At 47.2% G+C, this 27,322-nt stretch overlaps 1 protein-coding gene and 1 long non-coding RNA gene across 5 annotated transcripts in view; one reads left to right on the top strand and one right to left on the bottom strand.

Moving 5' to 3' along the window:
• DPF3 (double PHD fingers 3) overlaps nt 1–27,322 on the top strand; it is a 243,182-nt gene that overhangs the window by 25,500 nt on the left and 190,360 nt on the right. The window lies entirely within an intron of this gene.
• LOC138920655 (uncharacterized) lies at nt 23,306–25,119 on the bottom strand. Its single transcript, XR_011432202.1, has 2 exons — nt 25,001–25,119; nt 23,306–23,565 (listed from the first exon to the last, which is right to left on the bottom strand). It is a non-coding gene; the product is annotated as an uncharacterized lncRNA (long non-coding RNA).

The following is a 27,322-nucleotide window of genomic DNA, read 5'->3' as shown; positions in this document are numbered from 1 at the left end:
CTTTGTCAAAGTGGCGGCAAAGGTTATAAAAACTCCGATATGAAGGTGGCCCTGGTGGGCCTGGCCTGGTGACGCCTGGCTGCCCTTCCTCTGCTGCCACTCACTCACCCGGTGGTTGCACCACTGTGGGCTGTGTGTCCCATGCAACGGGGAACTGGGTGGGGGTGGTGAGTTGCGTGGTATTCTATCTCTTGGCCTCAGATCCTGTCTGTCTTTATTTTGGACAAGATCCCACGTGATTCAGGGATATTTCGGAGAATAAACCCCCTGACCCTAAGGCTTGGAGTGTTGGGGAGATGACATCTATACTAGCTTCTCCTCCAGCATGAAAACTCTGTGAAGGTGGCAATTTTGTCTTGTTCACCACTGAGCCCCAGCACCTGTCTCAGTGTCTGGCACAAAGTAGGTGACTGGCAAGTGTTTGTTGAATGGATGAGTGAAATTTGCCCCCTACCCCATGGGTCAAGCTGCTCTGCCTCTAGAGCAGACGGAGCCTGAGTGTAGCTGACTTTGAACGTTGGTGTGTGGGGTATCGCTGAGTCCCATACCTCTGTCCCCAGGGCAAGGATAAGGTCATATAGCATGGCCCGGGCACCAGAATATACCAACAGACTTGATGGATGATTCTAGAAGGTTTGGGGGAATGATGTGGGAGTGGGAGGAAGCCCCAGAGAACAAATGAAGTTAAACTGTGATAGTCAAAGGGAAGAGAGCCAAGGACAGTGAAAAGCTCAGGAATAAAGGTTGCCAGCTGGGGGCTTAGCTTAGCTTTTGGGAAATATTCCTTCCCTGTTGGCCTTCAAAGAGCTTCCTCTTTTGCTGTGTTATGAAAAATTTCAAACATACATAGTATAATGAACCCTCATATACCCATCACCCAGCTCAACAATTACCCACCCACAGCCAGTCGTGTGTCACCTACAGCCCACCCCCACCCTCCCACCCCAGGCATTATTTTGAAATAAATCCCAGACATCCTGTTATCCGTAAATATTTCAGTGTATGCTTACAAAAAATTAAGGATTCTTTTAAAAAACATAGTCACAATCTCAATGGAGTTAATCATAACTTCTTCATATTGTAAAATATCCAGTTCGTGTTAAAATATATATGTTTATGTATGTATGTCTGTGTGTGCATATATACATATATATTATTGTTTTTAGCAGTATTTTAAAAATGACTTTATTGTCTTTATAGAAATGATGTATATTTGTACTAAAAATTCAAGCAACACAAAAAATGTAAAAAGATGAGAGTGGAAACATCACCCCGATCCATTGGATGAATGTCCTTCAGACAGCTCTCCATGCCTCCGTTCACCTAGAACAAATAGAATATGCATATACGTGTTGTCAGAAATACTTTTTTATACTGAAAAAGAGTCACTGAGTAGTATTTTAGAGCTGAGAGACACCTCTGGCTCTTTAGCTTTTGCATTGGCAGGGCTGGGCTGCACACCCCTTGAGGACAGGCCACCCCTCAGGTAGGTTTATGCACTTCCCACCCTTCATTGGGCCTGGCATTCAGGCCGTCAATAACTGTAGCGTGAACTGAAGGGGCCCTTAACACATCACTCAGCCGTCCTATGGAATAGGATGGCCCAGGAGCTGAAATCACCTACCAAGATCCCACAGCTAGTTTGGGCACATGTGAGACTGGAGCTGGTGTTCCTGAGTCCCGTTTCAGCTCTTTCTCCCATTCCCATGGGACTGAGCGGGACTGAGCTGCGTAGCCAAGTGGCTCAGGGCACAAGCTTGGAGTCAGACACACCTCGGCTTGATTCTGCTCTGACTCTTCCCCATGACTTAGTAGCTGTGTGACGTCTCTTCCCCACATAGTTTACTCACCTCAAATGGCTGTTGTGAAGAGTAAATGAGATAATGCCTAAAAGCCTTGTAGCATAGGTCCCAGCATGCACCAGGTGCCAAATAAATGTTAACTGTAATGTTACTATGTGTAGTAATAGCAGCGGTAGTAACAGTATCGTTATTTTCTTCTTCTACTGGAATTGTCACTTGGAACTCAAAGAAAGCTCATCCCTCCCCCCACCTCCACTCCCCTCAGATTCCTAGTTGTAGGTGGGACCCATTTGTAACTTTGACTTTTGCTTTCTTCCTGCCATTGGGAGGAAAAGATTCTTTCACGTGGGCATCCTTTTCCTGTATTGCGTCAGCCCCTGGTTGGCCGTTTGCATTTGGTGGTCAAGGTTCGTGTGGCTTCTCCCTATATGTGGTGCTGCCTTCACGAGAGCTTCGCAAATAATTATTCTAAGCTCTTCAAACAGAAACCTGGGCAAAGGGCTGGGTGCAAGATGTCTGGCCTTCCTGGTCGCCCCTGCAGTCTGCTGACTCAGCAGCCGTTCCAGGGCCCTCCTCCAAGTCCTGGGTCTGTCGGGTCACTAATGGAATCTGCTAGAAGCAAATTAACTCATGACAAAAGGGCTCACAAATCACTCCAGCTGCTATTGGTGTCTGCCCCAGGACGGCTAGGACTTGCCCATCCACGCATCAGTCCTCACCCGCCTCGTACCTCTCCCGGGGAGCCCCACTTTCTCTTGCTTGGTGCTGAGGCGCACAGGCTGCCCTGGAATTTCTGCCCCCACAGCAGAGCTGTGGCCTGTGCACGTGAGAAGGCCATCTGTGCCGCTTGTCACGCCCTCCTGTGTGGGAGGCCTGAGAGCTGGCCCCATGCATTATTCACACTTCTGGGTTTAGGTTGGCTTATTAACCGTTTGCTCCAAGTCGAGGCTGGGAACAGCAGGACAGGTCGAGAAGGAAACAGCTATGCTCCTAAGCCTGGCCATGGTCTCTCCTTTCCTGGTCAAATGTGTGGTCTTTTCAAAATATTGTCTCCTGTAGGATGGGATCCATACTCCACATGGCCCTATCCAGTCCCCCAGAATTCCTGGAATGCAGTCGTGTCGTCCCCGCCCCCCCCAACCCATGCATGGTTTGCGGGTCCTTCACAAAGCAGGCTGGGAAATGCTTGCTTCCAGAAGTAACAGGCTGCCACTGTGACCTTTTTCCTCCTCTCTCTCCTCACCTCTCTTGCCTCCCCCAAAGTTGCCTCATGGATTCCTGAGTGAATTGAGGGTGTTCTGGTGGGAGGGCCTGCTGGCTGCAGGAGAGGTGATAAGAGAAGAGGGAAAGCTTGTTCTCCTGCTTCAGAGCTAGCTCCAGGGGAGGAGGACTTTGGAGGGTCAGAGAACCCCCAGCAGCGTCCTGTGGTGCCTGCAGAAGAGAATTTGAGTATTGGAATGGGGTGGGGAAGTCACTACTGATGTGTCTGGGGTAGAAGGAGCCGCGGACATCCCTCTCCATGCTCTGTCTGTGGAGAAAGTCTCGAGGGGCTGTGCCCTGCCCGAGGCCATCACCTGGGACAGCATGTGAAGGCCCCAAGCAGATGCCAGGCCATAGAAGACACTCATTGAACGCTTGTTTCTGTCTTTCCCTCCCCTTCACCGAGCTCGTTGATAGCAGTGGTTGATGTAGATTCTAGCATGTAAATTTCCTGACATTCCCTGCCCTAAAATAGATTACACTTGAGTGCAGGTCTTATGATCTGGGGCTCCTGCTGGTCACTCCTGCCTTCAGCCATTCAGGTCCCAGCAAACAGCACCCAGGTATTCACTCCTGATGCCATCTTCTCTCCTGGCCTCACGATCCAGGGTTGTACGTGTTTGCTTTGGACCATAGTGGCACATAGGTTATATAGTGGCTCAGGGGAGTCCTTTGCTTTCCCCACCGACCCCTCGGCTAGTGGGCCTCTGAGATTCTTAGTTAAAAGGCTCCCTGTAAAACTAAGCTGTGTAAGGCTGTAAAACTAAAAAGCAGGGTAAGGAGGAGCTCCAGGCTGCTCTAGAGGAGGCCTGAGTTCTGTCTCTCCCCGGGTGGCCGAGTCCTCTAGACACAACCCAGAGAGGTCTTCACAGACCGATACCACTGCAATGCACGTCAATATACTGAACAGACCAATGCTGCTTCTACAAGCCATGCTGCCCTGGTCAGTTCATCACTCTGTGCCTCAGTTGCTTGTCCTGTAAATTGGAGCTAATAATAACGTTTTACTCTCTCACCAGGGATAATGATGAGATGGCACATGTGAAATCTCTTTGAAAAGAAGTCAAAGGGTGGGCTCCCTTCCTACTTCCTTCATTTGTATTTTTTTTTTTGTCGTGGCAAATAAACTATTTGTGATTTCATTTCATTCACCTCACAGACAAAAAGGTAGTGAGGCAGGTGTACATCATCTTTGCTTAATAAATCAGAACGATCGTCACTGGGGAGGCAGTCCGGGAGCTGGTGGAAGCTGGGCCTTGGGCCTCCCAGTTTGGCCTTCCTGCTCCTCCCGCCTGTTACTTTTTCATATTCCATATCAAAGTCTCCATCCTTCTTTCAAGTCCTATGTAGTCTGGGCTCTGATCATCTGGGGACTGCACAATTCTTATTAATATTAAAGGTGAGGGTTTTCCTAGCCTACTTCCCCTTGTGTCTAAATCAGTCTTGGAAAGGAGAGGGTAAAAGTGGAATTGGAAGGACATCTGTGTCCTCGAAGGAATGCATCCTGGTTCAGTGCAAATCCGGGCTCCCTCTGGTGACCTTAAGGATTGTGATGTGGGAGGCGTGAATGGGAGCCGATTAGTGGTGGAACTTCTGTGACGTTTAGAGGTTTCATTTCAGGGTGAGGCTGAAATCGACAATTTGATCCTGCTGCCCAGCTCTGCCGGATACCAGGAGTTCAAGAAGCCCAGAATGTCCATTTTCCTTCATTTCAGACTCCCCATCCCTGGCGTGCTGATAACAACTGTATCTCGCTGTGTTCATGAGAAAAACAGAGTTAAGTGAAAATTTGGTAAATGAATTGGATTTTCCTATTGGCCTCATCACTTCAACCCTGTTTTTTAACTTCATTTCTAATTACTTGGCTACTGCTAAGGGCCCTTGGAGATTAGATCTTCATTTCTCAAGCTTCCAACTGAAATATTCTCTAAATAAACACTTAAGTGATGGAAGAGGCTGGTGTCACTTGACAAGTCCATTCTTTAGGAGAAGAAAAAGATGATTTTAACAATTGGAGGGATTCCACCCTATCCATTTGTTTTGTGAGTTTGTGTGTCCTGGGCATTCGTAGTAACCGGGAAGTGGGAGCGGGAGCCGTGTCCGACTTGTGTAGAATGACGGCTCTTCTGCCATGTTGCTCAGGTGACCCCTAGGGAAGTCAAGTCAGGAAGCCTGAGTGGTTTCCTGGAACTTGGGGCCACATTTCTGACTCAGTGCCCGCCTGATGCCGCTTCACCCTCCGCCTCTGTGAAGTGGGTTTCAAGATACTGTACTTTCTTAGCTCTTAGTATTCTGGATGAAGTGACCCCAGGGTTGAAAATACCGGGATGAAAATTTGTAATTCTTTTGTGTGTAAAAGACAGCAAGACATTTCCAAAACTTACTGGCTGACTTTGCATGGGCATGGGGACAAAATGCCATACTTGGAGAAAGAGAGATGATCTTAGAGTAACTTTTCCATTTTAGAATTTTAAACGTTTACAAAGTAACATGCTGATTAAAGATGCACAGTACAGAAGGGGATAAAATAAGACCAAAAAAAGAGAGAAAAAATAAAAACTTCTTCCCTAATTGCCCATTCCGCTCCCTCCAGTTAAGGACAGTTTTTGGTATACCCTTCCAGATCTTTCCTATGCCTCTGAAAGCATGCATATGTATACGCAAGGCTATGTCAGAATAGCTGTTGGTAGTTGAATTAAAATAGACAGTTGTCGTTTGTAGGATATTTTCCTTTATTTCTTTGACTCTATGGTAAATTGAGAGAAAACTCATTTGGATCCTTTAGGAAAATCCTTTCTATAAACACTTAAATATCTCCAATAAGCCTATAATTTGCACACGGCATGGGCTCTCTTTAGTGACACAAACAGTACATAGTATGTGGCAAAGAAAGTTATTCCAAGTTTTTAACAAAATGCAGGCTAAAAACATTCAATGTAGAAATCAGTGTGTAAGGTGGTAACACTGACTGGGGGGTGTTTTTATAACATTTGATCAGTGGCAAACAATTTTTCCAGGTATCTCAGAGCAAAATATTCAAGGCTGAACACATGTGAAACGTGAGAATGTGTGACGTTTACTGCCAAACACAGTGACAGGCTGCGATCCCTACAAGTGTGAGCTGTCGGAGGCTCGGGATCCGGTCTCTTAAGATGGAAAGACCAGCCACGCAGGGCATCGCCTCTGTTTACACACACAAATCCTTCCCCCTCCCTATTTCAGGAAAGAGGGGTGGGGGTGGGGGGGTGGCCTAAACAGGCTGAATGTGGCTAATTGGATCCAGATTTCAGTTTTTCCTCCTCCCACAGACTTAGTGGTCATTAGGCTAAAGAAGGGGTTTTGAGCCCAAGTCCAGTAATTTGAACTCTTTCTCTGGTTCCTGGCTTGGTGCACACAGTGCCATGCTTAAGACTGCGACCCTGTTTCGCTTTGCATCCTCCTCTGGGATGGAGCACGGGGAGCCTTGAGGGGCACCCTCAAAGGCAGAGGCTTCTCCACCGCCTCCTTTGCCCCAATTCTGAGGTTCATTCTTCTCCTGCAACTTGATTCTCTCCAGAGAACCAGATCTGGGGCTCAGAGCCCAGTGCTCCCTTTTCTCCTCTGCCCTCCCTTCTACTACCTGTGGCACCTCTTAGCTTCCACATCCTCAAAAGGGATAATGTTCTCCTTGAAAGCATCTTTTGAGGATTAATTGATGTTTTTTCTATGCTTTGAAGAGAGAATCCTATCAAGTCGCTCTGCTGTCCTCAAAGCTGGCCTTGGTTCCAGCTGGTGCCAGGCCTGGCCAATCAGGATGCAGGGTGAGTGGGCCTCTCATTGGCTGCCTTTCTGGGCATATCGTTTTGCCTGCTCATTACCCACAGTAGAAGGGCGATTACCCAAATAGGAGGCACAGATCCACAAGTGGACATTTTGTACATTGTACGTTTTTCACTTGGAGAAAGAGTATTTGCATCAAAATGATCATCCCTTGGGAAGTGAATTTGTGGCCATCTGTGACATTTTCTCATCTGAAAATTGTTCTTTCCTCTCTCTCTTTTAAAGCTTTGTAAGTGTAGGAGCAAGAGTAGTTATAATCTGCCACCTCTCAAAGAAGTCCCTTTGCCAGGCCATTCATATGGTAACGGCGTGTGGTTTGAGGAGGAAAAGGATGCTACCTACTTCGTGATAAGCATTTTCATCTCAATGAATTCTTTGTTAGAGTTGTTTAATCAAAGAAATGAAAGTTGCAACCTACTTACTGGAAAGATCCAGATAATCCACTGTGAGTTAAGAACCGGAGGGTTCTAAGGAGAAGATGGATAAGAAAAAGAAAAAAAAAGAGTTTAAGGACAGACCAAACAGGGAGCAGAAGAAAGTATTAGTCAAAGACATCTTAGTTGTCTTGTCATCATGGGGGACAAGGCTGGAGGACAAAGCCAGCCAAGCATGCTAGGGTCCTCTTGCAGGTCCTAGGGTGGGTGTCAGGACATGACGAGAGATTGAGGACCTGCTGCTGACCATTCCAATGGGGCATTTCAAGGGGAGCCTTCATTTCCTTGGCATTCCTGGGAGCCTCTAGGCCCTGAGCCTCGTGACGTCCCTCAAGCACTTAGGGGCTTGTTTCTCAGCACAGGTCTTAGCAATAGAAATCACTGTTTCACGTATCTGAATTTTATTCCTGGCTTCGGGAAAAATTGACCTGGCAGTCCTGAACCTTCATTCCATCAAGGCAGCCACCAGCAGCTGCTGCCCCTTTTCATGGGGCAGCGGGACGGACACTGTCTGGTTCATCAACTGGAGCAAATGCTGACTTCTCACCTGTCTGGGATGTTAATGAGAAGATAGAGTGTTAATCCAGAAGCATATATGTGAGCACACACGTGTATGCACTGCCCCCTCCCCCGCTCCATGTCATCAGGATTCAGGCCTAGAGGGGATTACCTTATAGAAAAGTCCACCTCAGCAGGTTCAGGGTGTATAATCTGAACGACAGATTTGAGAAAAGTTAACCTTGGGGTGAATGAGGAGCATCAGATTATCATGGCACAGCAAAAAAGAGATGTTTGCGACCTGTGTGTTGAAAAAATAAAGTGGCTTTCTCTGCAGTGCCCCTGGGTTTGGAGCAGCCATTTGGATAAGGGTAGTGACTAGAGAGAGACAGGGTCGAGGGTCCTGTCTTTACACCCCTGTGATGCTCTGGACAGTGCCTGGGATGTCTCGGAGCTTGAGAAATGTTGCCTAATTGTAGCCAGCCATGGATTTGCTGAGGAACTCAACTTTGAGACCTGGAAGAATAATTTCTGTTCTGCCTTTCTCAGTTTGCTCTTCAGCAAATTGGAGACACTACAGCAGGCATTGCAAACTCAAATGCCCCCGGGGGCCTGGCAGGCCATGTAAACAAGCTCAGGGATGTCTGGATGCGAAAAGTAGAATAGGGAGTAGAGAGGACTATGGTGAACTGGAAGTTCATGCTCATCCAGCCGGATGTCAACTTTGACTCCAGCCACTTGTGACATAGGAAGGCCAGTCCAGCGTTGCCAGGGCTCCTGATTTTTCAGGAACGGCTTGAAGTCTGAATATGTATATGAGCTCTAACAACTTTTGATGTAACTAACTGACTTAGCAAAAAGCACAGTGCAACCAAACAAAACATACCCAGGGACTATATTTGGCCCATAGGCTCTAGGTTTGCAAACTCTGGCATGAAGCCTACTTGGCACCTCCCCACCTGCCTGCTGACTCTATTTTGCTGAACTTAGGGCACGAGGAGGAAGGAGCTGGTGGAGATTAAGAAGGCTGTGAGGACAAAGGTAGGGTGAAGGTGGGATGTGAAACTTGGACTACACCCTTACCAGGCTGGACGGGCAGATCTGGATCCTGTTGGCTTCAGCAAGGAGAGTTGCCAGGCCTGGCAAAAATTGTGCATGGAGGCAGCTGAGGAGAAAGGGCACAGGCTGTGGGTGGCAGCAGCGTGGGCAGCAGGGTGCAGAGGTTGGGGCAACAGGGGCAGCCCGGAGAGCAGGAGATAGCAAGAGGGAGCTAGGTGGACCCTGGGGCCAAGGCTGTTTGCCCTCTGCCCTGCTGCAGCCTGGTGGGCGTGTGCAGCCCCTCACCAACGATGCACACAGGAAAAGTGTCATGGTCACACTAGAAGCTCTGTTCATTAGACATCTACTCAGATAAGCACAAAACTTGGTCCAACCCTCCAAATTTGTAATGCTAGTTGTCACACGTGAAGAGAGGCAGAGTAACATGGTGGATAAGAAGAGATCAAGTTGAGGGCTCAAACAACGTGGGGTTGAATCTGAGCTTTGTTGCTTATTAGCCTGTGGCCAGGGCAAGTTTCTTAACTTCTTTCTGAGCCTGGTTTGCTCATTTGGGGATAATAGCTCCTACACTGTAGGGTCATTGTGAGGACTAAATGAAAATGAATGCCGTCGTGTGGGTGAAGTGCTTCGCACGGTCCCTGGCCCATGGTAAGTGCTCAAGCTGAGCTCATTATTGCAATGAGACAAGCAACAACGTCAGCGAACGTGTGGTTGAGTACTAAACCCATCGTCTCAGCAGAGTCGGCACAGATGCAGAAGGTCACTCCTCCCCTACTGCAAACCCTTCCCTAAACATAGACCCTCTGGCCTGAGCTCCTGTTTGCCAGGAAAGCGGGAGACATTGTACCCACCTGGATGAGGGTTGTCTACTGAGCTTGGCTGGGTCTGTTTGATCCCACTACCACCTGGTTTACATAATAATGTTTTCATTCACCCAACAAATATTCACTGGGCAACTGCTATGTTCCAAGTGCTAAGAGAGGGTTTTAGGGATGCTGAGTAGAATAAGGCAAGGTCTGGGCCTTAAGGCGCCGAATCTTGCATATAAGGGTAAGCTGCTGTAAAAGAGACATCCCCGAATAGAATGGCTAAATGACAGTTTGTTTATCATATAAGTCCTAGGACAAGCACACCAGACTAGCAAAGTAGGTCTGTGAAGTCATTCTTGGACCCAGGTGTTTTACTCTTCTGCATCTCTAAGTCTTTTATGATGTGGGAAGTAGGAGGTGAGGAAGTACAAGGCAAGCAGCTTGTCATTAATGAGCTTCCACTCACATGCCATGGGTCGGAACTCAGTCACATGGCCACAAGCAGCTGCAAGGGATGCTGGGAAATGTAGTCCAGAGCAGATGGCAAGGTGCTCAGGTAAAACTTGGGGGTGGAGGTTACAAAAAGGAAGAAGGGAGAATAAATACTGAGGGGCAGTTAGCAGTTTATGATTCAGAGGGACAGAGAAGTAAATGAATGCTCCCAGCACAGTTAGGTCAATGCTCCTCTCAAGAGCATCAGCTGTGATCCTTGAGTAAAGAAATATGTTGTGACCCTCCTGGGCATGGAATCAGACTTTGGGTTCAAATCTCAGCTCTCTGCCTGGCACCTACCCTACAGGGTTGGTGTGAGGATTAAATGAGTTAACCCTAAGACCGTGTCTTAGGACACGGTCTGATCCAGAGTCAGTGCTCCGGAAGTGTGAGCTATTACTGTTGGGGAGTGAGGGTGGGATATGTTCGAGAAAGTCCATTGACTTAAGGATATCTGGGGGATTGCTCATGGATTCGCCATCTCTTAGTTTTATAGCTTCCCACAGGCCTTGTCTCTCCGGATACAACATTGGGCATTGAACCCTTGGCCCTTCTCATCATTGAGAAATGTTAATGAAGATAAACAAGGCCATCTGAAGGGGCTGGTGTTTTGAAAAAATAAAATCAATTTGTATTTGCCTGGACTGGACCTAGGGGAGGAATTTAGAGAGGATGTTTCAAGGTCATATGCAGCTTTCTATAGCTTGAGTAGGAGCCAGTGAATTTAATACGTGGTCCACAGGCCTCTGTGGGAAGAATAGGAGCCCCTCTTCCTGGGTGCATCTCCAGGTAAAGAGCTCTGGAAATTACTTAAAAACTCTGCTACTTACTAAATAAAAGGGATAGCAATCAGTGAGGCCTCACAGGAGGCTGGGGAGACCTTTGTCCTGGGGGAAGGCCCTGGTGGCCTTTCTAGGGCCCTTCAGCAACAGGAGAAAAATGGAAAGGCCGACCCTACTCAGAGCTGCCCTGGCGGGAGTTGAGGTGTCCTCTTACCGGGAGCCAGTGTCCTGTGATATGCAGAGTGTATCACATTTTCCATCTTCTGCAGGTGTCATGTGGAAAGAGAACTTTCCTTGCTTCAGAACAAGAGCCTTAACTTTCCTTGGCAATACACATACGAGATAGATTTCAGCAGAAAAATAAATAGACGTTGGAAAATGGTTTCCAACCAGCTTTCTGCACTGTCTCATCTTTGAGGGTCCAAGGAGCTTTCATGCCTTTTTTTCCCCAGGTCTTGGAATCGAACCTCACACTACTCTGGAAAGTAGCATTGGATGCTGTGTCACAATGGGCACCATTTTTGACTCTCTAAAGGCATTTAATTGACTCCCAGGCGATGGGGTGGACATGAGAGAAGGGAGCACATGTTGGAGGATTCATATGTGTTTAGGACACCACGTGTACCTGTGGAGAGGCCAGCAAAGGTGGGCCAGGGCCGTGAGGGTAGCATCGGAAGGCCTGGGAGGAGCTAGCTCATGGGCAAGTAAGCAGGTGGTGATGTTCTGCCTGCCTTTTATAACCTTAGCTGACCTCCTGGACTTGACCTCCAGGTGTCATAAAGATCCCACACCCGGTTAGCCTGGGTCTGTAGGTGGCCGTGTCCCAGGGTTTTCACCCACATTTTCTCCAGTTCTGTGAACCTCATTTCTACCCTATCACTGGTTCCCAAGTGGGTCTTCACTGTTCCTTAGCACTGGGCTCAATGGTTTATTCTCCTTCCCTTAAGGAAGTCTTATCAAGGGGGTGGGGAGCTGGTTAAACTTGGGTCTCCTAGTCATAGAGGACTCAAATGCAACTTTGGTGTTGTCTCTGCATGAGATTATGTGTGTAGTTACCAAGATGTTCATCACAAGACATCAAATGTATAGTCTGTCCCTAGACCACCCTATCCATGGGGCACTCTGAATTAACATTTTTAAAAAACGATCCTGTAATTCTCGTGCAATCATAATTATTTTATGTTGTGTTTGAGTTTGTGTGTATGTGAAAAGTGTGAATTTGTTACATGCGAGCATTTAAAATGTGCCGTAACTGTTGTCATCCGGCTTTGCACATCTTCATTTTTTAATAACTGGGCACCTGGGCCTTCTCACCCTTGGAGAGGCCTTGAACTCAAGCCTGCTAGGTCAGCGGTGAGCAGTCCTTCTTACACAAGAGGGCAATTCAGGAAAAATAAACAACTGTATTTACAGGTCGCTTTTTTCCCCCAATCAAAATGGAGTGAGCCTTATTGAGTCTCATGACCGAGGGTGGGTGGGGCATCAGGAATGTTTGTTCTTACGACTTACTCTACTGAGTGCAATGGTATCCGTGAGAACATGGGCACTGCTTTTCAGTCATTGAAAAACATCACGTCCAGCTGTTTGGAGATAGTTTTCTAACTTTTCATTCTGAAGTTAGACCTCTGGATAGCTGTGTGGTCCTCGTCACTGCATGGACTAAGCCTGTAACCCATGGCCCGGTGTTTTCTATATCTCAGTACCTGTCTTGTCCAGCATAGTGCCCAGCACATAGTAGGGGCTTAATAAATGCTTCTCAGGAAGCAATATGGTATAATGGTTAAGAACGCAGACTCTAGCCAGAAAGCATAGTTCTGTCATTTATTGGCTCCATGACTTTGGGCAAGTTACTTAACCTCTCTGGGCCTCAGTCTCGGTCTGTAAAGTGGGGATTACATCAGTTGCCACCTCATAGATGGGGACCAAATGAGGTACTGTGCATGAGCACTTAGAGCACTGCCTAGCATATGTCAACCCTGCCTGAGTGTGAGCTGTTATTATGAATAGTGTTATTAAACTGAGTGGAAACCCAAGTTTGCCTGCCGTGCTAGAGCCTTACAGGGAATCCCTGCCCATCCCTGGCTTCCCCCTTGTTGCCATTGATCAGATTTTCTCTCCACTCTCTGTGAAAATAGATTTGATTTCCATATAAATAATTATGCCTTTTTTCCTCATTCCAAACTTTTTTTAAAGGAAGAAAGGCAAAAGTCAAAAACCCAAATGTTTTTGAAGCAAACCTGGGTCCACCTGTCCTGGGTAGTGCACTGGATTCGCTACTCGTGTGGAGGTGCGCATCTGGACTGTGAAACTGCTCTTTTCCAGAGAAAGTGCCAGTTTCTCTGCCCGCCTTCATCTCTTCTCACAGAACGCTTTTCCTTGGCGCTTAGCTGATGAGTCTTTGCATCGACAGGAGGGCTCCCCACACACCCTAGATAAAACCCAGCTCCAAGAGCCTGGTCCACCTAATTACTTTTTCTGAGTCACCTTTATTTTTGTTCATTGACTTATTTTTTAAAGTTTTTTTTTTTACCCTGAGCTAACATCTGCTGACAATCCTCCTCTTTTTTTTTGCTGAGGAAGACTGGCCCTGAGCTAACATCTGTGCCCATCTTCCTCTACTTTATACGTGGGACGCCTGCCTCAGCATGGCTTGCTAAGCGGTGCCATGTCCACACCCGGGATCCCAACCAGTGAACCCTGGGCTGCTGGAGCAGAACATGTGCACTTAACCATTGCGCCCCCGGGCCGGCCCTATTTTTTAAAGTTTTAAAAATTGAAGTATAGCATACGCACAGAGAAATGCACATTTGTTTAACTCAATACATTTTGACAAGCTGAACTTCCTGTGTCATCAATGTTAAGAAACAACAGGACAGAAGCCCAGCTGTGCCCCTTCCAGTTACCACCACACCTGCTACCCAACCCGGCCAAGGGGGACTATCCGGATCCTAGCTGTGTCGAGCAGAATCTCCTAGTAAGTCCGCTTTAGTGTCTGGATTTCCCCCTTCGGCGCCGAGTTCACCCACAGTCGGCTGTGTTGCAGGTTGCTCATCCTTTGTGCTGTAGTGTTTCGTCACGCGAATGCACCAGGATTTCTCAGCCCGTTCTTCCTCTTGGTGAGCACGTGGCAGTTTCCGGTTCGGGACTTCTGGGAGTCGCGCTGTGAGGGAGCTGCTAGCACGTGTGTTTGGAGACACACGTGTGCATACCTGCCAGGGGCTGCCTAGATCACGGGGCAGGCGTGTGTTCCGTAGATGCTGCCGAGCCCTCTTCCAGAGCAGGGTGCAAATCATCTGCTTAATTTTGATGAAGAAAATTATTCCGTATTCTGATTTGTTTCGAGTTTTGAAGCAGAATACCGTTACACTAATTCTGTGGATTTTCCTGTTCCTACTGCTCTGTTCTCACGTGTGTGAGCCATCCGGTAACCAGGCAAATTCACTCGAGGTGCTGTAACCGCTGCCTTCCAGGAACGCTCTGGAAAGACTTTCAGAACTGCTGACTGAAATGGAAGGTTTAGGATTTGTTCCACCTAAAACGTCTCCCTTTTTTTCAAGAACAGAAAACATTGACTCCCCTACCCCCTGCAGAAGGAGTGCCTTTTCCCCCATCCCCCCTCCCCTTACACCTTTTATCAAATGAAATTTAGAGCTTAGAGAACTTTTGAGTGAAAATCAACCACCCCCTGGCGAAATTACTGATTTTCCGAAATTTGCTCACTGGATCATTCTTCTCATAGCTTCAGTGACACTTGCCTCTCTTCGAAGTTTGACGAAGTCAGTCAAGTGGAGAGTCAAAAGTCCCTCCGTCTAGTCCTCACTTTTGGCTGTAAACAAGCACAGTGCTTGGTATTTGAGAAACTCGGAGACAGAGGCCTCCCCGTGCAGCCCTAGAAACCTCGTAAACGGGGACCTCTGAGTCACAGAGGGAATCTAATTGAATCTGGTAGTTTGGCTTTCCCTCTCTTCTCTGACCCCCAACAACAAGCTAGAAACAACAGCCCATAGAATAACAGCAAAAATATTACTTTCCATACCAATCCCTCATAAAAATCGCTCACAAAATCACTCTCGAATCCTGCAGCTTGGGGCAGTTATTATTTTATTTTACAGATGGGAAAATTAAGACCCATAGAGTTGACTTGACGGACAGAGTAAGTCCCTGGAAGAACTGGGGGTTGGAAGCCAAAGCCATGCCCGGGATCTGCGCTTCCTTGTAGGAGCAGAGGGGTCCTTTCCCAGGGGAATTTCAAGGATGGTGTAGCATGTTGGGAGCCCATCATGAGGCCCTTTGGATGGGTGACTTTCACATCCAGGCTCTTGGCATTTCGTCTAGTTAGAAAATAGTCTTTGGTAAGGACATATGTACAAGGAATTTATTGCTGTTTTGTTTGTAGTGGCCAAGAAATGACACTCGGCAAGTACCGATCGGTAGGGAAATGGCTCACAGCAGTGGTAGCTTCGTACCACGGATTGTTATAGAACCATGAAAAGGATTTCAGCAAAGTGTGGCAGAATAAAAGAGGGAAGAGTGTATGTAATATATAATTCTATTTTTGTTAAACAAACAACCACTGCCCCCAAAAACTCACTATTTCTGTGTGTGTGTGTGTGTGTCTGTAAAATTACATGAGTATGGGGAAAAATATGGAAGGACACGTACTAAAATGTTAACCTGGGCTACCTGGGGAATTGGGGGGTGGGGGTTGATGTGGAAGAATGGGGCATAGGAAAATAGTGTAAGTGTAAAATGCCATCTGAATAAAAAATATATATGCATATGTATAAAGAAACACATAAAAACATGCATAAATAAAAAAAATAAACAAAAGAGTGGTTCTTGTAAGAACAAGGCTGTGATCCCTATATGGGTCAGTTAGCTTGGCAAGGGCGATGGCTCGGTTCTGTGGCTGAAGGCTTTACCCTCTAGGTCAGTTATGTTGTAAGTAAATGACATTGGTCAGAAGTGGATCCAGGAGAATGTGTGGGTGGCTGAGCACAGACTTGCTGCTGCGTTTGACAAACCAGTAATCAAAGCTACCGCCTGCAAAGTGCCTACCATGTGCAGGTATCTTCATAATTTCTCAAAGTTAGATATTTATTTTCTTTTGGTGAGGAAGATTGGCCCTGAGCTAACATCTGTGCCAGTCTTCCTCTATTTTGTATGTGGGTCGCTGCCACAGCATGGCTTGATGAGCGGCATGTAGGTCTGCACCTGGGATCTGAACCTGCGAACCCTGGGCTGCCCAAGTGGAGCATGCAAACCCAACCAGTATGCCACCAGGCCGGCCCCCAAAGTTACATATTTTTATCTCCATTTTGTGGATGAGGCAAACAGAGGGCAAGCAACTCAAGGCCACAGAGTGAGTGAGTGGTGCCAAGATTGAAGCCCAGGTCTGTCTGACTCCAGAACTCCTGCTTCTTAGGTCTCATCCCACCTCAGTGTTCACATCCTGAGCTTCTCAGTGGGGTGATCGGCTGGCCTGCTTTGATCCAAACTGAGATTTCTGCAGGGCCCTCTCTCACAGGTGTGGGTCCTAAAGGGTAGGTTTTGCTAGGAAAGCTGAGCCCGCCACCAGCTAGGGAGTGTTTCCCGAGTGTCCTTGCTGGCCTGGTTTTGGATGGCAGAGCTTCTTACCTGTGCAAGGGGAGAGCAGCTTGTTGGGGCCTCTGTTCCCAAGGGAGCAGGGCTGCAAGGGAAACGAGGACATCTGGACAGCACCTCAGGGCAGGTGGAAGGCAGACTGCTTGCTGAAAACAAGGGCAGTTTTACCGAGTCTGACATCTGGCCCTGAACTGGATCAGCAGCCGCTTTGGGAGGAAATGCTGGGCTTTCGTGACATCTCTCTCCCACCCCGCCTTGCCGTCCGCCCCCCAGGCCCACTCAACACACAAGAACCAACAGTAGTGCCTTGTTTGGTGGCCTGGTAATGTGACTTCCGACCAAATCGCTGCGTGCCTGTGCTGTCATCAAGTGTCCCCCAAAGTGAGGATTTAAGATAAAATCTCCCTTCTGCAAATCGATGTCCCCTGGGGTGACCTTTCTCTTTGTTTTGCTTTGGTTTCCTCATTCGTACAACGAGGATTGGAGTTTTCTCCTGCTTAAGTCGAAAAAGATATATATGAGCTATAATTTTTTTTTGAAACAACAAGGGGCATGGTATATATTTAGAGATAAGGCCAGTTCTGTGGGTTAGGTTCTGGCTGCAAACAACAGTGCTGCTGAGACCAATAGTAATTGCCATTTTTATTTAATAAGTCTGGACGTTTCCAGCGCTCCAGGACCACTGTCTTCTGCAGGGTGCTGTGTCTGAACAGTGGCATTGATGACTTCCAGGAGCAGGCTCGTTATGACCACAGAGGGTGAGCTGGCTGCAGGATGGCCTGCCCGGGCACTCCTGCCCTTCTCAGAGGCAGCTGGCCGCCATGCCCCTGGTGGGGTTGCTGCAGCTGGAGCTGGAGCCTGAGCCTGCCGCCTGCTTTCCCTGCCTGGCGGAAGCAGCGTGGATCCCGGGAGGTGAGGACAGACGGAGGAGAAAGCACGCAGCAGGCTGTTGTCCTCACTTGAGGATTTGGGCAGGGCCTGCCCACGCCTGCACGCATGCTCTCTGTCCGCACGTTGTAGACTGAGCCTCATCGCCATGGACAACCCTCTCGGTCTTTCAGAGCCTCGGTTTCTCTCTCTTTCTAGTGGAGCAAAACGCTTTTGAAGGCGCCTGTGTAGATGTCATGATTGTGAACAGTGATTTTGCTACTAGTCTTTTGAAGACTGGGACTAGGTCTCCAGTACCTGGCACAGTGCCTGGCACACAGTAGGAACCCAAAGAAATGCTTTTCATTGACACGGAACCCCTAGAGATCCATGGCTGCACAGTCTGAAAAGTAATCATTTAGGAAATATGTTTTTTCTTCCTCTGCATTCCCCTTGAGTAATAAAGTGTGGGATTTGCACACCTTTTCCTCAGTCCTTATTCTTCTTTGCATTTATCTTACCTAAAAAGTGATTTCTTCCTGACCGATTAAGAAAAGCTGATAGGACCTTTCCACGTGTCCTCTCCTGTTTGCATTTCGGCGAGGAGAAGGTGAAATCTGTGCTCTGCTTGGTTCTCTTAAATATAGGTATAGATCCACCACCTTGGGAGGAGAGTTCTGCCTCCTGGGAGCTGCTCCTAACTCTTCCCTTCTCCCATCAGGACTAGAGAGTCTTCTGGGGTCCCCGGGCAATGTGGTTTACCAGGATCTAGACAGGACAAGGGCTGGAACTCCCAGTGGGCTCCCAGGCACAGGAGAGGAGGGTGTCCTTTAGAGAAAGGAAAAAAAAAATCCACCCAGATGGAATGATAAAAGGAATGACATCACAGTAGGCATGGCAACCCCAGGGTAATCATGATCTCCCCACGAGGTGGTCAGAACCCCAAGGGAAGGCCTAGTTTCCTTGTGCTCCTTTTCCCACCGTGGCGGGCAGGAGCAGGGAGCCATGGAGGAGGGCCTACTTATCCCACGGCTAGAGCAGGCCGGAGGTTTTGCTTTTCATTCCAGATCCGCCTCCCCACTCTGACAGTCTCTCTGGGGTGGTGGTGTGCCACCTCCAAGCATTTGCATTCTGATGCTTTATTATCCAGAGTTGCCCCGGCATTTGGGCGGGAGAAGGGGAGCAAAAGTGGGAAGCATGCCAATGGAGAGGGAAGTAGAGAGATGAAATGATCATCAGGGAGTTCGGCGGAACCCTGGAGCTCCAGCCTCAGGCTCTCCTCCCCGGAGGTTCTGCGCTCCTCTGACAAATGCACGCACAGTCCATGTCCTGTCCCTCGCTTGGCTTCTTCCGCTTGCTTCTGCAGCCAACGGTGTTGAGCTGGGTGTGAACCATGTAAGTTGTGCTCATTTCAAAGTCGCTTGTGTCCAAAGAGATTCAGAGCAACTCCCTGAGGCACCCGCCGTGTGGATAAAGCCACTATATAAATGGTGAGAGCTGACACTCTGGGACAGCTCAGAATGTCGTCTCAGGGAGTCGTCTTGAACACAGTGAAAGGGTTTTAGGTGTGAATAAGAGTTGAATAAGGGTGTGAACTGGGAGGGTCCTATGCTGGGGCTGTTGGGTGCTCTAGGTCCAGAAATCCTTTCTCCTTTCTTGTCCTTGTGGGGGAACTATGCACAGCTCATGACTGCTTGCTGTCTCTCTGTAGGTCAAACCGTGGTTGCTTATTTGTCTCCCTTTCACCTTGACATTTTGGGGTCTTAGAAGCAGGCGAGGCAGCTTGACGCGGGCAGGAGTAGCTATCATGAGACTGGATGCTCCATCTCTGCTCTTCAGCAGAGCCACCCACCCCCAAGCTATGGACATTTTAAGATATTTAAGGGTGTCTTGGGACGCATGCTCTTTGGCTTCTTTAGTTAGAATATCTGGAGTTTTGGCTTCTTCGGTCAGAATATCTGGGCAAGCTGCTTACCCAGCTCCTCTTGGCCATGGCTAAAGTTCACCATTTTAACCACGTACAATTCATTGGTTTTTAGTATTTTAAAGTGGTTTTTAGTATATTCACAATGTTGTGCAACCATCACTACTATCTAATTTCAGAACATTTTCATCACCTCAAAAAGGGATCTCATACCCATCAAGCAGTCACTCCTCATTCCCTCCTCCAGCCCCTGGCGACCACTCATCTACCTTCTGTCTCTGTGGATTTCCCTATTCTGAATATCTCATATAAATGGAATCAGATAATATGTGTGGCCTTTTGTGTCTAGATTCTTTAACTTAGCATGTTTTCAGTGTCCAACTATGTTGTAGCATATGTCAGTGCTTGATCCCTTTTTATGGTGGAATAATATTCCATTGTGTGTATATACCACATTTTACTTATTCATTTGATGGACATTTGGGTTATTTCCACTTGTATTTATTTTATTGTTTTTAAAGATTGGCACCTGAGCTAACAACTGTTGCAAATCTTTTTTTTTTTTTTTTCCTTCTCCCCAAAGCCTCCCAGGACATATTTGTGTATTCTAGTTGTGAGTGCCTCTGGTTGTACTATGTGGGATGTCACCTCAGCATGGCTTGATGAGCGGTGCCATGTCCACACGCAGGATCCGAACTGGCAAAACCCTGGGCCGCTGAAGCAGAGAGCGCGAACCTAGCCGCTCGGCCAAGGGGCCGGCTCCTCCTCTTTTTGACGATTATGAATAATGCTAATACGAACATTCAAGTACAAGTCTTTCTGTGGACATATGTTTTCAGTTCTCTTGGGTATATACCTAGGAGTGGAATTGCTAGGTCATATGATAACTCTGTGTTTAATTTTTTGAGGAATTGCCAAACTGTTTTCCACAGTGGTTGCACCATTTTACATTCCTACCAGCAGCAAATGAGGGTCTCATTTCGCCACATCCTTCCTGACACCTTTGCTTATCTCTCTTTGCGATCATAGCTGTCCTAGTGAGTGTGAAGTGGCATCTCATTGTGGTTTTGATTTGCATTTCTCTAATGATTAATGATGCTGAGTATCTTTTCATGTGTTTATTGACCATGTGTATATTTTCTTTGGAGACATGTCTATTCAAATCCTTTGCCCATGTTTTAATTTGTTTGTCTTTTTATTGCTAGAAGTGAGTTCATTTTAATACATCATTGTTCTTTCCTCTACTCCAGCGTGGTGTGACCAGCCTGTGGAGATGGAGGAGCTGGTGGGTCTCTTAAAAGCAGGTTGAGGTCTCTGCCTCTTAGGCCACTCCTCAGTGTTCTTCGGAGTCTCCTCTTACTTGCCTACCCTTAACAGTTTCTTCCTCCAGAGTTTCTGTTCTTGACTCAATTCTTGTTTTGCTCTCAGTTTCTCCCCAGTTGACCTCATCTACGCCCCTGGCATCCATCGCCATATATATGCTGATTACTCCCAAATGCATATATCCAACCCGGACTTCTCTTTGGAGCTCCTTATTTACATATGCAGGTGGAACCTCAACATGTTCAAAACTTATTACATTCCTCTGCCAAGGCTTCTCCTGGACTCCCCATCTGGATGACCGGCAGTGTCATCACCGAGTCAGCCAAGCTGGAAGTCATCTTGGACTCCTTCCTCTTTCTCAGGCTCATCTGCCCTCTTCCTGTCAAGTACTGTCCATTTGCTCTCTTCAGTAGCTCTCTCTATAAGGCGTCCTCAGTTTTTCACTCCCACTCTGACTGCCTTTGTTCAGGTCTTTGTCATTCCAGCTAGACTCCCTAGTTTTAGTTACTTCCATCCATCTGTCCATCTATCCTCTGCCAGAATGATCCAATTATATCCTTCCCATCTTAAAACCCATCAATAGTTCCTTGTTGCCTGAAAGATAAACTTCCTACTCCTTCGTGGAGCATACAGGCCCTCCTTCATCTGACCTCTACCTGTCTTTCCAACCTCATATTCCCCTGCTCGTTTTCCCTTCAGGAGAATTTCTTCAGTCGTAAGGAATTCCTTTGTGTTTCTTGAGTGGGTTGCATTCCCTCAAACCTCCATGCCTTGAATGCCATGCTATTGGCTTGAGTTTTATATATGTGGTGAAGCATAGATTTTCAGGGCTGGATTATGGATCCAATATGGCCCGAATTAACTACTACTATGGATAGAGAACGTGGTGACTGTAGCTCGGATGTGGATTTTGTTCAATTATTTATGTGAAAGAATTTCCAAACTAAATAGAAATTACATTGCATTTTATTGTATTTATGAGCAACCTGTATTGCAAAGGTGGTGGATTCCTTTGGAAAATTTTTGACAGTTGCCCCGTTCATGGCTTGTTGTTTCTTTAGTTACTTTCTGAACCAAATACCAGGATATGTGATGTGATAATGACAAGCCTATGGGTATTTTGGGAGTTGATGGGGCAAAATATTTGCTTGCAGCCCTCCACCTCTAACCTCTGGGATATCTTATAACTTTTTCTGAGGATGTTAGTCCTTAGATAAACTGAGTGAAATTGAAAGAGTGATTCCTGGCCCTTTCCAAATAATTTTTTAAAATTTAATTTAATTTAGCTTATTATTTAGTACTTTCTCCCTCTCTCAGAATTTTACTTAGAAAAATTTCAAGCCTTCTGGACAGTTTCAGGAATAGCGCAATCAACGTCTCTATACTCTTTGCTTAGATTCACCATTTCCTAGCATTTCGCCCCATTAGTTTCTTCTCCCTCCTTCCCTTTTATGCACATGTGTGTCTACTCCCGCCCCACCCCCATGCCCCAATGCCCCCCAACTTGTCTTTACAGTTCTGTTTGCATGTTGGTCACAGTATCAAATAGTCTAGAGAAGACAGATGATACATGACGGTGCAGAGAAGTTGCTGGATTCTCCTGTGGGAGGTGATTTACTCTCGTGTAGTTTCCAAATGGATGCAGAAGGTGTGGGCCCTTTCCTAGAACTGGTTAATCCTTTCCTCATGAGGCTGCAAATGTGATCATCTGTCTTATCAGGAAGAGTGAGATTTAGTTTGTAATACACCTTCCTCTTCTGAGTATGTTTTTTGAGCTTCCAGCGAAACTCAGTGCCAAAAGTGGAGCCTTGAGTTCTCGGCTCAGCACCGCCATGGACTGCGCACACTTGCATGATCCTGAGCCGGTTCCTTTCTCTCTCTGAGCCTCAGTTTCTTCAACCATAGAATGAGAGCTTGGATCACCTGCTCTTTCAGTCCCCTCCCCATGCTCACGTCCTATGACCCTGTGATGGCCAGAAAAACGCAGTCCTACGGGAAATTGTCAGAAGATGCTTAATGCACTTGTGAGATGAACCCCGGCAATTTATTGCTGGCTGGGCTTCGGCCAGGACCATGTCTGGTTTATAATGGGGAGTGTTTTACCCCCCCATGTACAGAGCTACCAGGGCTCTGCCTGCTGAGGTGGGAGGTGGGCTCGATGGGGACGGAGGAAGTGGCAGGAACTCTGACCCCTTTGTGGGAACCTCCCTGCTCCTTCCTTTGAGGTTGCCTCCTTGTTTAGTTTGTAGTTCGCCTCGCTTCCCACGCCCTTTTATAGCTGCTTTTGTTCAAGGATATTGCCACCTCCTTTTTTTATTCCTGGCCCACCTCCAGGTTAAATATCTAAGGAGGACAGCAGCAACCTGGAGATATTGAAATGGGTGACTTTAATGGTGGACCAAAACAAGGCTGCACTCTCCTAGGTAGCGTGAGAGTCATTCACAGTCCAGGCGGTGTGTTGAGACTGCTCGCCAGAGGGTTCCACGAAGTTCCCACCCACAGAGCCCCGGGCAGGGGTTCTGGACTGGCCATTTTTTCGGTTTAGTTCCCATGGGTAGCTTTGAGAAAGTTCTGGTAAAGGATAAAAGGACGTTGTTGTGGCAGTGTTGAGGAAAGAAACTGGTGAGAGCAGTGTGATTGGGGTTTCATTTATTCATTCAATAAATGTTTATTGAAGACCTACTATGTCATGTCCCTTTACCCAGAAAGGCTTCAATCTGGGAGCTATCATTAATGTGCCAGCCACTGTGCTACGTGCTATAGAAGTGGCAGAAATAATAATTGTCCCACCTCCTCTCCTGACAATCATGTGCCAGGCGTGTTGCTACGTGGGTCACATATATTCCACTGAATCCTCCCCAGCACTCTGAGGCGGTGGGTGCCGTGCTCATCCTGCAGGAGAGGAAAGGGAGGTTTAGAGCAGGAAGTTGCTAAAGGTCAGGCAATGGGTAAGAGGCACAATTGGGATTTGAGTTCAAGTCTGATGTCAAATCCCATCCTCTTAACCTCTGTGCCTCTCGTTCCTCGAAGCTGGCTTATGGACTGATGCCAGTCTGTGATAAAGTTTTCACTGGTCAAAAATATAAGGCTAATAGGACTAGATTTTTAATAAGGCTTACTTTATTTAATTCAGTGCTTCTCAACTGAGACGATTTTGCCCCCAGGGGATGTTTGGCAATGCCTGGAGACATTTGTTGGTTGTCACAACTTGCAAGTACTACTGGCGTTAACAGGAGTAGTGGCCAGAGATGCTGTTAAATATCCTGCAGCTCTCAGAACAGCCCCTCATTCCCCTTCCCCGTCCTCATAGCAAAGACTTATCTGGCCCAAAGTGTCAATAGTGCTAAGGCTGAGGACTCTGATTTAATTTGAAGGATTATCCTTAATCTTAAAATTATGTTATGCAGACTTTGGGGGTATATGTTAATTGTCCTTTCTTTTAAGAAACAATGTAGTATGGGGCCAGCCCCGTGGCCGAATGGTTAAAGTCATGCGCTCTGCTTTGGTGGCGCAGGGTTTCTCTGGTTTGAATCCTGGGCGCTATGGCACTGCTCATCAGGCCATGCTGGGGCGGTGTTCCACATGCCGCAACCAGAAGGACCCACAACTGAAAATATACAACTATGTACCAGAGGGCTTTGGGGAGAAAAAGGAAAAACAAAATCTTTGAAAAAAAGGAAAAAAAGAAACAATGTAGTAGATGGCAGTTGTGTTTTAGATTGTCCTTATTTGGCAAAATAAAAAAAGGTTGGGAATACTACGTTGATGCCTCTAATTTTTTTTCTGTTGTTAAAGATTTCCTGGACTGTGAAATCCAAACATCTAGGAATTATTCTATCCAGGAATTATAAAAAAATACTGTTTATCAAGGATTAAAGAAGGAAAGGGTCTCATGCTGCAAGGAAGGCAATGCCTAAGGTGCCCTTGGGGCTCCTGGGGTTCGATTTACTACCAGACATTCACTGACCACTTAGTGCCTAGTGCTGTGCCAGGCTCTAGGGGAGGGCAAAAGGCATTTTGCCCAGACGAGCCTGCAATCTCCATAGGACAAAAAGTGAACATGCGTAAAACAAGCAGGGAGCAAGGAAAGAGCCTGGCAAACGATGGCTAAGTTTAGTCTCTGGTTGATGCTAACATGGCAAACCAAGGAGGTTCTACCAGGAAGAATTTTAGCTTCCTAGCTTGGGTCTACCTTCAAGCAATTTATGTGACCTTAGGCAAGGCACTTAATTTCTCTGGCTCTTGCTTTCTTACTGGTTTTCTGTCTTGGATGAGGCCCCTCAAACCCAGTGAGGAAACTGTCACTGACAACTCCTTTTCCACCTACCTCCAAGGGGGCGCTCAGTCCTGCTGATTCTCTTCTGGAAATGTTTCTAGAGTCTGCCTAGTCTCTTCCTATTCCAGTGCATTCTTCACCCAGCAGCCGCAATAATCTTGCTTAAACATAAATCTGATCGTGTCACCTGCCTCTGCTTAAAGCCCTCAGCGGTTTCCTCATTGCCCACAGGATAAAGTCCACACTCCTTGGCAAGCCTTTCTTGGCTCTCAGGTCTGGGCCCAGCCACCTCTTCTGTTGTGTTTCTCATCCTTTGCCCTTCACCACTGCTCACCCCGCGGTCTGGACACATCTGATGGCTCACTCTTCTCTAAGCAAAACTGCTGACCCACCTCCCTTGCATCGCCTTTCCTCTCTTTTCCACCTGGCAAAATCAGACTGTTCTGTTAAGGGTCGTCTCAGTCATCTCCTCTGGAAGCTGCGTCAGATCCTGGGGACAAAGTGCATTTCCCCGTCTCTCTCTCCCCGCTGGACTGGGAACCCGTTGAAGGCGGGGCCTGCAGTTGTCTTTCTCTGTCTCAGAAACGTCATACCCAGCACAGCGCACAGCACATGGTTGGTACTCAACTATTGCTGTGTAGAAAATAAAGGGATAAAGGAGGAGAAGTTTAAAGTGGAGGTAATAATGTTTATCCTTTGTTACCACCCAAGGTTGCTCATGGCACGAACATAAGATAATGTTAATTGAAGAACTGAAAAATGAGAGGGTTCTACAAATGCAAAACAAAGTATTTGTCATTGTATCCAAAAGAAGAGATTGTTAACCTTTGAACCATAGATGAAAAACCTTGGAATTGTCTCCATTATATCACTATTAATGTGTGTGCACATGTGCTCATGCACACACAGTGCACACATACACACACCCTATTTCTAAAAGTAAAGAGAATGGTTGTTGGGTACTGGGAGTTGGTACACCAATTAGAAAACTCCAGATGGCCAGAGTTTTGCACAATTCAGCAAAAATACGCCTCATTGGTGTAGGAAGCAAACGTGGCATGAATTGTGACTCAGTGGTCTGGACCTGCCTGGAGGCCTCTAGTGACAACTGGTCCTTTTCTTCCCCAGAACCAGGGCTGAGTGAGCGAGCAGCCGCAGGAGGGAGGCGCTTGGTTTCCTTTTTCCTTTGTTCCCCGTTTTCTTTCTCCTCTTTCTGATTCTTCTGTTTTCTGAATATTGTGTGCCCCAATCACCCAAATTGAAGATGGTACATCAGAGAAAGAAGCAGCAAAGAAATGGAAAGAGAGGTCTGGACTGTGCAGCAGTTTGCAAACACTATCGCACTATCTTTTATTATTGATGTCTGTGACTATACCTCATTCCCATCTCCACTCCAGTACTGGAAGCCCACCGAGGGCAGGTCTTTTCCTTGTATACTTCTGTGCCCCCTGCAGGTGCCTCACACCATGGTAGGTGTACATGAATGTTTGCTGAATGAATGAATGAGCTCACCGAGGAAGAACGAAGTTTACCTCTTGCACCAATTCCTTGGTGCATCATGTCTCTCTCTTGTTTTTTGTATTTTCTGAAAGGACAGATTCTTCTTTCTTTCACCCAGATCAGGATAGAGGCAATTTTCTTTGCCACTCCCTCTGGGCAACCCTCACTGTCAGCCCACCTGTTTGATTCTCCTCCAGACACCACCTGAGGACTCAGAGGCATTGCATCTTGGGGCTGGCTCCCTTGACTTCTCAGAGCCCCACAGGTTGCCCTGTCACAGAAAGGGGGAGTGAGGAGCGGTCAGGGTGCAGGGAGGAGGCCTCAGGATTAATTGGCTAAACTTCGTTACAAAGGCTGGTCTTATTGTTTACAGGCCATTAAAAGCCACTATCATCTTCCCAGGCTGGGCAGACAGCCGCTAGCTGCTTAGATGCATGTCTTAGGGAGATAAGGAAAATTTATCCCTTGTTTTGACTTCAGAATTTCTTCTTGGGTTATTATTTGATGCACTATTCAACTTTCTCTCCGAACGTTCCTGGTCTCAGACAACTTTTTCAAGTCGTTGCCAGGGAAGCTTCAGATTAGAAGCCTATGATTTTGGGGCTGGAGGAGACCGGAGATAAATGACTGTCCCTAACTTAGCCCCTCCATCTCCCCACACCCCACTTCCTCCCCCATGGCAGAGCAGTTCCTGGACACACCAGCTTCTCAAGTGTTTGCACTTAGCGATCTCTGAGAAGGGCAGCCTTTTCTTATGAGGTTCAGCAAACCCTCCCACCTCCAGGACCACATCTGCTCCACTGAGAAGACTTCCTAGAGCTCTCTCCCACCCAGGTACCAGCTTCTGACTCAGCATCCGCAGAGGACTGTACA

The sequence above is a fragment of the Equus caballus genome, chromosome 24, assembly GCF_041296265.1.
Source record: "Equus caballus isolate H_3958 breed thoroughbred chromosome 24, TB-T2T, whole genome shotgun sequence".
Classification (NCBI taxonomy): Eukaryota; Metazoa; Chordata; class Mammalia; order Perissodactyla; family Equidae; genus Equus; species Equus caballus.
The sequence above is the reverse complement of the archived record's forward strand: the minus strand, read 5'-3'. Positions and strand labels throughout refer to the sequence as shown.